The 16398-nt window shown below is 36.1% G+C and overlaps 1 protein-coding gene across 2 annotated transcripts in view; it reads right to left on the bottom strand.

Annotated features, from left to right (window-relative positions):
- LOC117578106 (GAS2-like protein pickled eggs) overlaps positions 1-16398 on the bottom strand; it is an 84417-nt gene that overhangs the window by 60323 nt on the left and 7696 nt on the right. The window lies entirely within an intron of this gene.

Raw genomic sequence — 16398 nt, 5'->3', positions numbered from 1 at the left:
GTGTGTGCTTAATGCACTTTGAGTTTCGCTTTTGCAACTTGAAACGAATCGCATCGAATCGAGTTGAGTTGAGTTGAGTTGCATTGCGTTAAGTTCGAGTCAAGTCGCTTCGGGTCTCTGCGCTTGGGGGGCGTGGGTACTCACACTCACACACACTCACACACACTCATACTCATACTACTACTCATATTCATACTCATACCCATACTCATTCATGCAGCCAAACTCACACTCATGGAGCAAACGGGGGCGTCTGTTGTCGGCATTTGTCAAAGGCATTTGGCTACCGATTTGTTTTACTTGCAACTTCGACATTGGCGGCAACTTGTTGTGGCAACAACAACAACAACAGCAACAACAACGGTTAAAATTGCATTAGTTATTCTTGAGAGTGTGTATTATTTTGTTTTTGTTTTTCTTTTTTTTTGGGCAACTAATGAGGTTGCATGCAACATGTGTCCACATAATTAAATAAATCTCCTCCGCAAAACTGGCCACAAGAAGTGCATTCGCACTATCTGCCAACTATAGTAGCATATGTATCTGCAAGATACTTAATGTATCTCTACACAGAGCGAACACTTTAACACACGAAGTTTTTTCGTTTATTGAATAGAATATTTTATGCTCTTTTGTTGACCGCTGTTTTCGCTAAGTGTAGCTGGCGAGCAGCTTGGCCACTCGTGGTTGCGTTGTGTTGTTGGTTTTCGTTAATTAATGCAGCCACAAAAGCAACACTAACAACGCAGACAACAACAGCAACAGCAAACAAACAACGCACCAAGTTGTCGTTGGCAGGCGGCAAGTTTCAGTGACTAAATTGAACTTTTCAAATGATTTAAGCCAAATGCCACTTTGCATTCAGGGCCATCGACTTGGCCACACACACAGTTGCAAGCACACACACACACACAGGCACACACACATAGAAAGAGATAGAGACTAGACAGACATGGAAATGGGCGTTTTGCAGCTATGTAGCTGTATCTATATCTATACATTTGTATCTGTTTCTGTATCTGTATCTGTGACTACGACTGCGACTGCGTCTGCAACTCGGATGCCTTGACAAGTCAATTTTAGTCGCGTCTAACGGTAACAAGCTGTTGACAGACAGAGAAAGAGATAGAGGGAGATGGAGATGGAGAGACAGTTGTCAAATCAAATGCGACTGCAACTAATGAACTATTAAAATCCATAAGTCAATCAGTTTGAGCACCAAACAAAAAAAAAAAAAAAAACAGCACAGAATACAGAACACACAGAACGGAAAGAACAGACAGCTGCTAAATATATAATCTCATGCCAAAGCCGAGCAAAAATGCATCTCAAGATGCAAGTGAGATACTTTTGTGCAGACGCATAAATGGCAATTAAAAATACACTGTATTTCAAAACTAACACACGACACTTAAGAATGTGAACTTTAATGACTAGCAATAGGAAGAACAACAACAGCAGCAGCAGGTGATTAAAGCTTTCTAGAGCTAAGATATATTCATTAACAATTCTATAAGATATCTCAGCTAGAGAGCAAATTTGTGTACAACACGATTTTCTAACGCTATGGGAGGTGCTCAAAGAATGATCAAATGAAATTCTTTAATTTTTAGTAAGTTTCTATCAAAATAAACATCCATCTGTTTCTTTTTGTATCTCTAGAAATAACCCAATCTATTGACATTATCATATACAAATGGTATCTGAATTCTTTAAAATATTGTCAACTCTAAGACAGCTTCATACAAAGTTTCAGCTAATTTGTTGATCACCGAGCCGAGTTCACATAGTTTGAATTCGGAAATGTGTTGAATTAATGTTCAATTGCAATTCTTTAATTTGTATCAAAATAAATATCCATCTGTCCATCGCTTTCTATGCTCTACATTCTCAGATTTGTTAGCTGTGTTAGAACTAACCGAATATGTGCACTATATTATATATAAAACGTAGCTTTACAACTTTGCTATAGTGTGAAATACTTCAATATACTAACGATCTTCACTTTTCGACTCTAAGACAGCTTTATAAAAAGTTTCAGCTAATTTGTTGATCGCCGAGCTGAGTTCACATAGTTTGAATTCGGAAATGTGTTGAATTAATGTTCAATTGAAATTCTTTAATTTGTATCAAAATAAATATCCATCTGTTCATTGCTTTCTATGCTCTACATTCTCTGAACCGAATCCATGCACTATATCATATATAAATCGTAGTTTTACAGCTTTGCTATGGTCTGAAATACTTCAACATATTATTGATCTTCACTTTTCGATGCTAAGACATCTCTGTGCCAAGTTTCAGCTAATTTGTTGATCGCCGAGTTGAGTTCACATGGTTTGGATTCGAGACCGAAAATATGAAATATGAAATATGAAGAAAATGTTAATATGCTGCACGTGCCACGTTAATTATGCTTAATTACAGTGATGAGTTCAGCTGATCAATCAATGCCAATGCTAATGCTAATGCTAATGATCAAGTCAAAGTCTTGGCCAAGATCTCGATTCGAACGAGGCTTAAACGATGATATCCGGTGTGTTGAAATTGGGAATTTACCGATGTGGATGTGAATGTGTAAATGTGATGGCGTATTAAAATAAAGCCACCCCAAATGTCAGACCACAAAAGGGGAGATTACACGCCAGCTTGGGGCAGGGCAAAGACGATGGGGAGGAGAAGGTTGATGGGGCGGGGGCGGGGGCGGGGGCGTTGAAGGTGCCACAGTGTGGCAAGTAGTTTAAATGAAATAAATGCAATCGCAATTGAAATTGGAATTGCAGTCGAGACACGAATAACGAGACGACGACGACGACAACGACGACAAATGTGCTTCCACTTGGTTGAGTTCGTAACCCCGAAAGAGGGGAAAGACAAAGGGAAAGGGAATAGAAAAGGGGGAGAGTTGGGGAGACACGTGTGCAGCACTAGCTAAAAACCAATAAAATGCAATGGCCACAAAAATATTGTACATTTTCCACCAAAGTGATTTTCCGACCGGGAATATGTGACACAAAACTCGAAGGAACCCGAAAAAAAAGGGGTTGGAGAACGCCAGAGAAAAGAATTCAAAGCATGGCAAAAACGCAGATTCATTAAAATTGAAAAGGCGGAAAAAGGAAAGGAAAAGCATAAAAATGAAAATAATGAAATGAACGCGAAAGGCAAAAGAAAAATACAAATTTGGTGCTGGGTGCTGAAAGGTAATAAATAAGCGCTCGATGCGGACGCAAACGGAGAAACGCACGGACACGTGTGCCGTTGTCGTTGCCGTTGCTGTTGCCGTTGCTGTTGCTGTTGTTAATCCCGGCAAAGCAAATGAGGAACACGCACCGAGACCCAACAGCAAAGCAGCAAAAGCCCCCTTTCGGTATAACCCCTTCTTCTCGTGCTGCTTCTTCTTCTTCTGCTGCGTCGACTTCTTCCCCCACAAAAGATTTTTGAAATACGAGCGATCCATAGCTGCAGCCACGCATGGTGCATCGTTCTAATTAACGTCAACATGCAGAACCATGCCCAGACTAGATGTGAAAGAAGTCGTTGCACAAAAGATGAAAGCCTGCTGCTGCTGTACTGTGGAAAAGCCAGTGGAAAAGGGAAGGGAAATGGTAGCCAACAGCAAATTGGGGGGAGCAAAATACAGCTGCAGCCTCTTCAATTTCAATTTCGAGGCAAGAAATGCATACACAAAACAGAAAAAAAAATACCAAAGGGGTAGAAAGAAGTGAATGTAAAGTGTGGGGAGTCGCAATTAGGGGTTCGTTCGGGTTCAAGGCAAAATTTCCCCAATACGCACACAACAGTGTCAGCTAAACGTATGCTGCCAACTCTCTCGCGTTTTTTTTCTTTGTAGAACTCGTGCAAAATCCGGATTTGATTTCCAGCTACAGATTAAAACCGAGTAAAGACTATGATTAAGCGTTTCGCCAGCTGATTTCACTCGTATACTAATCGCATACTGATCAATCTAGGGCTATTCTAATGAGCTGTTTTGCTAGACTCAACAATTAATTATCATTAGTGCTGAAAATTTGAAGTGATCGGGGTGATGGGGTTCATCAATTTATAACACTTTGATCTGGCTGTGCTTAAGCTGATCATGAGTTGTTTTTATTAAACTATCGTCAACCAATTAATCGATTAATCAATCGGTTTCTTTTGGAACAGTTTACACCACAAATATATCACAGCAGATGATCAACAGCTTGACGATCATCCAATTAAAGTGATCATCAATTAAATTCTGCATGAATTCATCAATTTTTGTGCCACATTTCGCGATCGCACAATCGATTTGTAATACGCTGATTACTAATAGATCAACATAGCGATCGCTTAATCAATTCATAGATCTGTTAAGTGATCAATTGACACTTTCTGGATCACTAACTGTGCATTGCAATTGACACAAATAAAAATGAAAACTTAATCTACCAAGCGCAGTTCTAGTCATTACATTAAATCAATGGGAAATGAGTGTGTTTGAAAGATCATTCAGATTGTTTGCCAAGTGATCGTGTAATCGCTTGTTAATGAAATTAGTCATCTCATTATGTTGTAGCAGTTGTAGTTTTTGTAGTTGTTTGGTGTCCTAGTTCCCGGAGTTTAGCCTATTTCTGAGGCTGATGAACTGATCGCAGTGATCTGCATTGGCCTAGCCCAGTGTTTGTCAAGTGATCGTGTAATCACTTATTAATGAAAATTATGCATTCAATTAGTCATCTCATTAAGTTATAGCAGTTGTAGTTGTTGTAGTTGTTTGTCGTCCTAGTTCCCGGAGTTTAGCCTATTTCTGAGGCTGATGAACTGATCGCAGTGATCTGCATTGGCCTAGCCCAGTGTTTGCCAAGTGATCGTGTAATCACTTATTAATGAAAATTATGCATTCAATTAGTCATCTCATTTAGTTGTTGTTGTTGTAGTTGTTTGTTGTCCTAGTTCCCGGAGTTTAGCCTATTTCTTGATCGCAATGATCTGCATTGGCCTAGCCCACAGTCGAGTCGAGTGACTGACTGATGAGAAATGAAGTTGCGATGGAAAGAGATTAAGGGTGTTGCAGTTGCAGTTGAAGTTAAAGTTGGAGGCAACATTTACAGATGCCTCAAGTGGTGTGTGGAGTTTACTCTCAACCAGCTAGACAGACAGTCAGTCAGTCTGGCAGTCAGTCAATCAGTCAATCTGGCAGTCAGTGTGTTTACAGCACAACACCCACCCAATCGATGCAGATGCTGAAGCTGAAGCTGAAGCAGATGCAGATGATGCATTGGGTTGGGTTGTTTGTCGATGCTTGGGTTGGGTTCGATTCGATACGAATTGGTTGCAAGTTTCTGTCGAGTTGAGTTGGATTGGGTTGGGTTTTGGGCTAATAACCTTGACCCAAATGCTGTGTGTGGTATGTGCTGAAAGCGTGCTAATTGCTCTCCACCAAAGCATAAACATAATAAAAATAAAAATACAAAAATACCATACATCGAAATACCAAAGAACCAAAAGCAAAGCAAAGCAAAGCGAGAGCAAGAGAGATGTATCTCGATTCTATACAAAAACAGTTTAGACAACTTTATGGACACGCATTGGGCCACAAGTGGTTCAAGTAGCAAACAGATTGGGAAAGCCGCAAGAGTCGATAGAGTGCGAAGAATTATAGACACACAGACAGACAGACAGGGGAGAGAAGCCAACTTAATAAACAGCCCGGAAAAGACAAATGCGTTAAACGTTTTCCATTTTCCATTGTTGTTGTTGTTGTTGCATGTGATCCAGCACACGTCGTCATCGGCATATGGAAAACAACAACATCAATACCAACACACTCACACACACACACTCTCACAGCTTACCAAACAGCATAGATAAGATAAGAAAAAAAGCAGCCACGAGCATTCGCTGTTTACATTCAGTTCAAATTCCAATGCTATTTGCCTTGTGGCTTGATTGATACGACCTGCGATTAGACACTGAATATGCGAGTACTCATAGTATACTCACTCTCACACTCACACTCACATTCACACTCACTTTTCCTTCTCTTCACCAAAAACAATAGAAGCCAGCTACTGTTTATTCCAGCGTATCTAAAGCCCTTAAGACAATACTGATTAAAACACATTCAACTTGTCTCCCATATAAGCATATAGGTTTATAGATATCCGATATGTATTTAGCAACCTATCAACTATGATTTTTCTATACTTTTCAGTGGGTACTATTCAGATTTAATCTTCATATTATACTACAACTCTTTTATGGAATTCATCATTCATAAGAAAATCCTTTCACTTTTAAACAAGGTATTTTAGAATTTATTTTACAAATTTTGCATATAGTCTATATATATTTTGCTATATATTATATATTAATACATTCCTTTATTATTTGTTTTCTACTACAAAATTAACTTTATGAAATTCCTCGCACATTAAAACACAATAGTTTCGAATTCACTTTCAGATATTTCAGTTTTAATCTTTATACAAAGTATTTTAGAATTCATTTCACAGATATTTCAGATAATCTATCTATAAGCTTATATTCATATTTAATCTTTGTAAGAACTCTATATATTATAAACTAATATAACAAAGTATCTCAAAATTCACTTTACAGCTATTTCAGATAATCTATATATTTTAAACTAATATTAAGCTTTAATGTCTGTACTCTAGTAAAATTGTTTGTTTTATGAAATTCCTTTCATATTTGGAAAAAGCATTTTAGAATTAACCTTTAGATATAGCCAATAGTCTACATATATTTCGCTATATATTATATATTAATACTTTCCTTTATTCTTCTTTATGTTTTACTACCTAGTTTTACTTTATGAAATTCTTCTTTCACTTACAGATATTTCAGATACTTTATATATTATGATTATTATATACTCCAACTTGTTTATGAAATTCATCTCAGAATTCTTTTAGTCAACGCAACCGCCTCGTTAGTTGTTTTATAACTAAACATTTTCCGACTCTATTCCGTTACAAGATAAAAACTTCAAATGCCATAAACAAAAACGAGGCTCATTTGATAACCATTTGATGGTTTTTCTATGGGCCATCTTTGGTAAACGCTCGTTATTGAAAATGGAAAGTTTAAGCCAAAATTGCGATAGCCTTATGAGTGGATTTAAGTGTGAGTGTGAGTGTGAGTATGTGAGTGCGAGCAGTCTATGCAAATCCACTTGGGAGCCCAATAAAACAGCCATAAAGAGTTTAACTCGTGCATTTGTTCGGCCAGCCTAAGCTTTTGGCTCAATTAAGAGCCACTGTTGTGGCTTAAGCTTCCACAAAAAAAAATATAAAAATGAGCGTAAAAAAAAAACAAAACACATAAGCTGGGCTAAGTGGGCGTGCCACACATACAACAAACTATATAAAATACAGATGTTGACGCTTCACCTTTTTTACGACCAGCTGAACGGGCTAAGACGTCGAGCAGGCGATTAAGGTGTTGCCTACAACTAAATACTATATGTGTTATGGACTCAGGTAGAGCTCGAGAGGATTCCCTGAAGGTCGCAGGCAAAAAAGCACTTGACACTTGACACTCGACGTTGCTGAGGCAACAAAAGTGTGATCAGAATGTGGCAGCAATGAGTGGAAGTTCCATCAGATCAACGAAATTATCTTATGCAATTCAATTTTGCATTATTTTTACTTTTTTAATTTACATTTTTGATCATACCAAATAAAATAATCAAAATTATAAATTATTAAATTTAAATTTCTATTAAAACATCAAGGCTTTATGAAGACGCTTGAATGAATTTAAATGCATTCGCAAATTTATGATATAATACTGTTTTTACATTTTAAAATATAACGGACGAAAAAAACTGAAGCCATGTCTATAACTGAATAATTCTAGATTTTTAGAACCCAAGTCTGAAAATACAAGATTTGAATGCATTAATGAATTAACACTGTTTTTACATTTTCCATTTCAATATAAAACAGACAAAAAACAAACTGAAACTATGTTAAGAACTGGCTAAATTCAGATTTTCATAACCCAAGATTTGTCTTCTACATTTTCCAACTTTATGTCGGCGTCACTGCAAGTCGAGTTCACTCACTTGACACTTGTTTTCCCTAAGCTGTCTCTGCTGGCTGCAGTTTATTCATATCAAGAGTCTTTTAATAGACTCGGGATCGTGTTGGACACAATGGATTGATCCCCCAGGGATTAACTGCGAGGGTTGCTCCCCTCTCTCTCGCTCTCTCTCTCTCTCTCGCTCTATCTCTCTCTTTCTCACACACTTTCGTATGGATGTCAGTCGCTCGTATTCTGTTGTAAGTTAAAACTCGGTCGAGTGCTCTTGAGTTCGTTTCATTTATGAGATGGTGGTTCAACTCTTTTGTTGTTGTTGTTGTTGTTGTTGTTGTTGTTGCACTTGACATTCACCAAGATATGCCGGAAAATTAGCAAGAAGAAGAAGAAGCAGCAGTAATATGCTGAAAAATGATCATCAAGATACAAAAAGCAAAAACAAAAAAGAAAAACAATGTCAGATCGTAATTGTAGCTGGCAAAAGCTGCAAGAATAGAATGGAAGTTGGCTTTGAACTGAAGCTGAAGTTAACGCACACACGCACACACACACACACACATGGGCAATTGAAGAGTGTGAAGTGCAAGCAAGAAGAAGAAGATGAATCTACTATGAGGTAATTCAAACAACACACAACAAATTAGATAAATACAAACTGACAGACAAGCAGCTGGATACAGTTGAGAGGAGCACGAAGAGAGCAACAGAGATAGAGAGAGAGAGAACGGGGGAGAGCAACGATGGGGGCGGAGAGCGGAGCGGGGTAAATAGAGGCGAGCCCAAAAGAGCCGCATCGCAAACAGCAACAACAACAGCAATAACAACAACAACAGAAATGACATTGACATAATGATTCTTAGTTAGCGTTTACAATTTCAAACTTGTTGCCATTGTTGTTGTAGCTATTGTTGTTATTGCTGCTGCTGCTGCTTCTTCTTCTTCTTCTTTTTCTTCTTCTTTAGTTTTTGTTGTTGCTGTTGGCGTATTTCAATGTGACGGCAACTGTGTTCCGGCGTGTGTCGCTTGCGAGACTTTTGACAAGTTTTATTTCGTCTGTCTTCTGTCTTCTCACTTTGTTTTGTTTTATTTGTGTGTTTTGTTTCTTCTCACATTTGCATACCCTGCAGCACTCAATTGTGTGGGGGGAAGGGGAACAGCAGTATCTTATATTGACAGCTATAGCTGTTGTTGTCTATTTTTAGCACGCTTTGCTAACCATTTGAAGAATCGCTTTGTACTATTGTGAACTGAAGATTTTGGCAAAACGAAGCTATGAAATGTGATCATAAGCAATACCTATTGATTAGTTACTATATGAAATTTCGGTTCAGTAAAATTTCAGTAAAAATTATTCTACTCATCCTATGGTAAATTCAATCTAGCTAAAAATTTGATAAATTCTTTAAAAATAAAAATAACATTCTAATACCAAAGCTCTATTAAAAAGACTTAAAACTCTTAAAAAATTTAAGAGTTAAAATGAAAAATGTTAAAAATAAATAAATAAATTGAAAATAAACTTGTGTCAAGAGTCATTCAGCAAATCGAAAAGTACTTATGGTAATTCAATCTATCTACAAATTTTATAAATTCTTTCAAAATAAAAAGTATATTCTGTAAAAATACATATTCATGGTTGCCAGTACTCTATAAAAGAGACTAACTATAAATAAATAAAATAATTTTCAATTTAGCAATGTGTTAAAAGTTATTCCGCACATCGAAAAAAGCCGATGGTAATTCAAACTAAAAATAAAAATTACATTCTATAAAGAAAAACATATCTATAGTAGCCAGCTCTCTATTAAAAACACGAATTATATGTTAAAAATGTAAAAATAAATAAATAAATAAATAAATAGTTAAAATATTTTGATATTCAGCAATGTGTAGAGAGTTATGTTATTTAGCATCCATCGATAAGCTTTACAAATTCATTAAAAATAAAAACCACATTCTTTCAAAATAGAAATACAATACTCTACGAAACACTTTAACTAAAGATCAAAGGATCATTTTGGTATTTTCAAGCTTAATGTAAATTTAGTGCAAAAGAAACATTTGCAAGAAAAAAAGAAAAATAAAAATAAAGTAGCAAGGTACTATTTTTGATAGTTTTTTTTTCTTTATAGTGCCAAGTTATTTTTTTTTAGTTCTGTTAAATCAAAATAGAAATAAAATTATGATAACTCGCTACTATTGTGTTTTTCTTTATTGTATCAACTTATCTTTTTCTTAGTTCTATTTAATTTTGTCAGTTGTCAGCGTATTCAACCGTCTGTTAGACTCTCAACTCTATTGCCTTCATCATTTTTTGGCGTCCGAGCGAAACTGAACAACTTAATGAGCAAGACACTTGAGGCCATGTATTTAGTTGCTGTCTGTCTTCTCCCCCCTCCCCCTCTCCCACCCCTGCTCCTACTTCAGCTTGGCTGTTCTTCTTGATCGTTGTCGTTGAGTAACCCCAAACCAAACCGATCGCCCACCCAACGAAACTTTAGCCAAAAAAAAAAAAAGCTCAAAATTCTTAATTGCGCGCCTTTGGCGCAATTTGGTTGTTTGTTGTTCAAAGTTGTTGTCTCAAGTTGTCGCTGCTGTTGTTGTTGTTGGCGTCGTTATTTTCGCACAACTCTCAAAAACTCCGCTTTTTGAGTCGTCGGCAAGATCATGATGTAAGCCGCCTAATTTGTCTTCACCTTTTATTCATCAGGTTCGTCCGGTTCGGTTTTTTTTTCGGTTTGGTTTTGTTTTTTGGCTTTTTCTGTGGGGTTCCATCATAATTCATCAGCTTTTGCACAATTTTCGCTTAGTGTCTCCATCTCGCTCTCGCAGTCATTCATATTGAGGCAATGTATTCATTCATTCATCATTCATTCGCATGGCATTTGATGGTGTTTCATTATGTTCAATGGGCTTACCACTCGCTTACAGAGTGCAACCACCCAGCAAAAAAAAGCATTTAGAAAAGTCTGCTCGACTACAGCATACCCTGCACTCAGTTAAATTAAATGTAGTACAATAAATTTACATATTCCGCGAGTGCAGAAATCGTTTTTCTTATACACCTTTTCCTTTATTATATTATTTTTCCTTATATAACTTTGCCTATTACTTTGGTATTTACCAATCGATAGTCATGAAACTTTGAGAATAGTTAAAGAACTGTTTAATATAGCTAAGTACAGAAAGAAAATTAGCAAGAGTTTAAAATATGTATATGTCTTATATTTTAAAGTGTATAGGAATAGAAATAATAACAGCTACAACAACAAACAGCGTTATAAGGCGATGGCTTAAATTCTTTTCCTTATATAACTTTGGTAATTACTAATCGGTAGTCATGAAACTTTGAGAATAGTTAAAGAATTGCTTAATATAACAAAGTGCAAGAAGAAAATTAGCAAGAGTTGAAAATCTTCCTTTTTCATATAATGATTTGCATGAAAGATTGAGAATGATTAAGGAACTGTTTAATACAACTAAGTACAGTAAGAAAACTAGCAAGAGTTAACAATCTTCTTATATTATTATTTGATTATAAGAAGATTATAAGTATTTAAGGTTTTAAAATGTATACAATATCAAGTTTTGCAGCTGAAAGAACTATTATAAAATTGAATTTGGCATAAATTATACAGTTTAATGCGCACAACCCGCACATAATAACCGCTTTTCTCACACTTATGCTGCTTACAGGGTATTTAAAAAAAAAAAAAAATCAAGAAAAAAATCCGTTGATGACTAAACGTTATTAAATGTAATGAAATTTAAGTACGCGCCGTTGTCGTTTGCTACCCCTGACCCACTAACGAGTTTGTAATAGGAACACAGACACACACACACACTGATCACACTCACACTTACACACACAGAGATACGAGTTGTTCATATCGCATAAATATGCTTTTGATTAGAGCCGCCAGCCGCCCGCATCGCAGTTGATTTTATTTAATAGGCAACAATCGTGGCGAGGCATTTAATCGAAACTCCCCCCCAGCCACTCCCCGGTGCCACGCCCAGCATTGAGCGGTTTAAATGATTAGGCCCCATAGAGTGTTAATTTGACAATTGCCTCAACAATGCGCCCAACTTGAAGTTGTTGTGGCTGGCTTGCTTGCTTGCTTGCTGGCTGTGTGAAGTTGAAAAGCCGCAGGTAACTCAAATTGACTACTTACAAAACAATCATCAAGTGATCTCAGATCTCAGAGCTCTGATCTTGAGCTGCAGATCAACAGCTTGATCACTTTGCCACCACAACTTAACTTGAGAGCGCCAAGGGGTGTCTCCAAAATAGCCCAAAGCAGCCACTATATTTAAATGAGATCCCTAAAGAGATCATGGCAAGATCTATAAAAACGATCTATAAAGATGAGAGATCGTCAGACAGTTAAGATGGGAAAACAAAACTAAAGATTGTTGACATTGGAAATAACTTTTTATTTATAAGAACTTTCCTATTGAATAAAAGGTTGTCAAGTTTACAATGCAAAAGAAAAACTGTGAGAGATCAGCAGAAGCAATTCTTTTGATCAGCAATGAGATACCGAAATCTATAAACACAATCAATAAGATTGTAGTTAGCATAGGAGAAAATAAATAGGAGATATAAAGATTTTTTGAACATTTTCTATCTTGATTTAAGAATAAACCGTCTTGGTTCAATTTTGACATCAAACAATCTTGATTCAAGATAATATTCTTGGTTTTAGCACGTCTTTTCTTTACTCGTACATACTTAACATGAAATTTATCTCAAGAGCTATTTGTAGTTCAATATTAAAATACCGAAAAAAGCTTTTCTTATTCGTTTTCAAGTTTTCTGATCAACAAAGCATACTTATTAATTGAATATTATTTGCACATTTCTTTCACAGCATAGTTTTATAGCATTGAATTGTTTTTAGCAACTACATCCTTTATGAGCTTTATGACGCTGACTCGACATTCAGCTTGCTTTTCACTTCAAGTGAAACTTTGTCATCTCGCCATTGTTTGAGTGTTTTGTGAGTGAGGCAACTGAATGATTTTATTTCACCCACAGCCCACATATTATGAGGAGGCATCCATCAACCGAACTCAAATGGTAAATGGGAATGGGAACGGGCAACATGCGATCCGCGATCTGCGATCTGCGATCTGTGTGTGATCAGTGCGATCTGCAGATCTGTGTGTATAACCCAAGAGTGGTGAGCAATTAATAAACAAATAAAAATGGCAACAACAATGCGGGTCCATGACCACAACACAACAACTACAACGACAACAAGACGCCCCTCATCGCTGGCAAATTGTGTGCGCGAACAACTAAATTTACAATATGCTGGGAATTCGCTGGATGATCATCATCATTATCATCATCATCACCGTAATCATAATCACAGTCATAATGATAATGATAACGATGATGCCATCAACTTTTTTTTTGTGCTGGGAAGCCAAACGAAGATGCGTCTGCGCAATTAATTGAAATGAAGTGAAAAAAAAACAACGAAAGAAAGAAAACAACGACATCGCCAACGACGACAAAGACTAACGTGGCAGCAACACAATGTGGCAGCTGCCACAAGACAACAACGGACTGACTACTCGTCATCTGCTGCTGTTGCTGCTGCAAAAAAAAAGAAGCTACGAGGGCAATCTTCACGCTTCAATCTCTCGCCATTTGCCAGATTCAATGACTAAGACAAAGCTCCAGGAATCTCATGGACATTCCAGGCATATTAATTCAATCAACCGATCAACTGCAGCTGAAGCCAAATGGATCGCAATCTTCAGTGATCTTCTTCACTTTAGCGATCAATTTTCGACACTCAATTTCGGAGTAAGAACTTTAAAAAGCGTGAAAATCACTCATGACAAACAACAGCTCGATTAGCGCTAAAGATAAATGAGCTAGGCAAACTGAGGATCACTGATCCTCAAATTTATTGCAAGTTGTGAATTGAAATTTGTTAGGAACAATAATCAAAATTAAAGAAATCCTTTTCTTTGCTTTAGCGATCAATATTTGACACTCAGTTTTGGAGTAAGACCTTGAACAAATAAAACGAAAGACGCTAATGACAAACAACAAACTGAGGATCACTGATCGACAAATTTATTGCAACTTGTTAACAATTTGAAGTTTGTTAGATATATTAATCAAAATTAAAGAAAGCGCCCTTCAGTTAAAGGATTTAACTTGAATTGAATACGATTATATAAAAATAGTAAAATAAGAAATGATTCATAGTAAGCAAATGTATTTTTTTATATAGCTTAATGATTCAATTTTAATCTTTACATTGTATTAAAATAGCCATAAAAAACATTAATGTTTATTTATTGATATGATTCAATTTTAGGCTTCTCATTGTATTAAAATTAAAATTTGAAAAAAATCCAAATCCAAAAAAAATCGTTCATTAATACTACAAAAATATTTAGAAATTTATGAAATTTTGTTATTTTGAATTGAATATACAATTTATTACTAATAATTAAAATTCAAATTAAAAAAAAAGGAAAGCCAACAAAAATCTTTTAATAAAGATAAATTAAAATCTTTTTATGATCGCGAATACTTGGACATAAAAGTTGTTCTAAATTTTTGTACGTTTGTCTAAACCATATTAATTATAAGATCTGTAGAAGCCAAGAGTAATTTTCTTCTTCATTGAAGGCGTATTTTATGTTTAAACAACATTTTTTGCTTAAAATTGAATATCGAAATTATTTCTAATTACAGTAAATCGCGGAAAGCTGTTCTAAATTTTTGTACGATTGTCTAAACCATAATGATTTTAAGATCTGTCGTAATCAAAAGTCACTTTCTTTTTCATTAAACCTTATTGTGTCCCTTTCGTTTCTGCTGTCCCCTCTTAGAGTTATCTTTTGTCAATGATCTGCCTCAATTGACATGTTCAAGAAGACAACTTGCAGTCCAAGTCTCGCACTCGTTGTCGTTGTCGTTGTCGATGTAATATTATCTAACTTGGAAGATCTCGGAAAATACAAAATCGATGCATCATTATCGTCGCCTTGGCCGCAACCCTTGGCTAAGCACTTGACACACACAGACACAGACACATACAGAGACAAATACATCAATTGAGTTTGTCCAATCGTGCCATAGATATTAATAAATATTGAAATATGGCTAGGAAAATGGTTGAGGAAAAAAACAAATGACAAACGACGACAAATCGTTTGCCAGGCGATTGAGCAATCGAATCGTTCGAATCACTTCGAATCATTCGCTTTGGCATCAGTCAAATCAAATCAAAATTCGTTTGGAGAATCGATGGATTGTTTGGATCGTTGGGATTGTCATTTATTGTTTATTGTTTTTTTTTCTATCTATCTATCGATTGTGTTTTTTTATATTTTTGTTGGTGTTCACCTTTAACGTCTCTTTCGATCGATGCATTCATTTATTGCCACGTCGCTTCGTTGTGCCCAATTTGTCGTTTGTCGTTTGCTTTATTGTTGCCTCGTTTGAATAACAATTGAGCCAAGTTATGATAAGCACAACAACAGGAAAAGCGACAAGAAATCGAAATCGACATCAAATTGAAACGAAATCGAAACCAAACAGTTTTAAAGTGTTTTCGATGCGTCACAAAATTGTTGGCGCAACGCCGAAAATTCTTGACCTACGACACAAACAGACGAGACAGATATATACCATATAGATATATATTGCACACGATTCAGCTATATGACGAAATGCTCTGGTATTTTTGTCGCTTGGATTCTCTTCATCTCTCTCTCTCTCTGATGATTCAGCGTGATTTTCGCCAGAAGTCAAGTGATTAGTGTGGAGGCGTTTTTATACGTACTCGTGTGTTATATTGCAAACACACAAGAGAAACACTCAATGACGAGTCCGTCTCTCCGATGGATTGTAGTATATCTATATGCCTATATCGTGCTGGGGGTGCGATAAGCACTACGTCTTACTTTTTGGGTTAAAACTATTACGAACCACGTTGTTTACCAGCGTCAATATTTTATGAATGAAACCCCCCAAGAAAGCAGCTGTGAACCGGGAGTATTACAAATAGTCCAAATAGCGGATAAGATAAAGCTGTGTGTGCAGCTTAGTCAGCGACAAATCGGAAATTAGTAAGGTTATACGATTTCTGAAGAAGTCTTTTGATAGTTACGATCTTAAATGTTTGAAATAAATTTATAAGTTTCCCTAGAAAATATTGAAATAAGCTGAGAAAGACTTTTGATATATTGATGGGAAACATTATCTATAAAAGCAATCTTAAATTTTTCAAATAAATTTATAATTTCCTCCATATATTGAAATTAAGTTTGATTCAAATAAAATGATCATTTCATTAAGAGAATATTTAA

The sequence above is a fragment of the Drosophila albomicans genome, chromosome X, assembly GCF_009650485.2.
Source record: "Drosophila albomicans strain 15112-1751.03 chromosome X, ASM965048v2, whole genome shotgun sequence".
In the NCBI taxonomy this organism is placed as follows: domain Eukaryota; kingdom Metazoa; phylum Arthropoda; class Insecta; order Diptera; family Drosophilidae; genus Drosophila; species Drosophila albomicans.
Note: the sequence above shows the minus strand (reverse complement) of the source record. Positions and strands in the feature narration are given on the sequence as shown.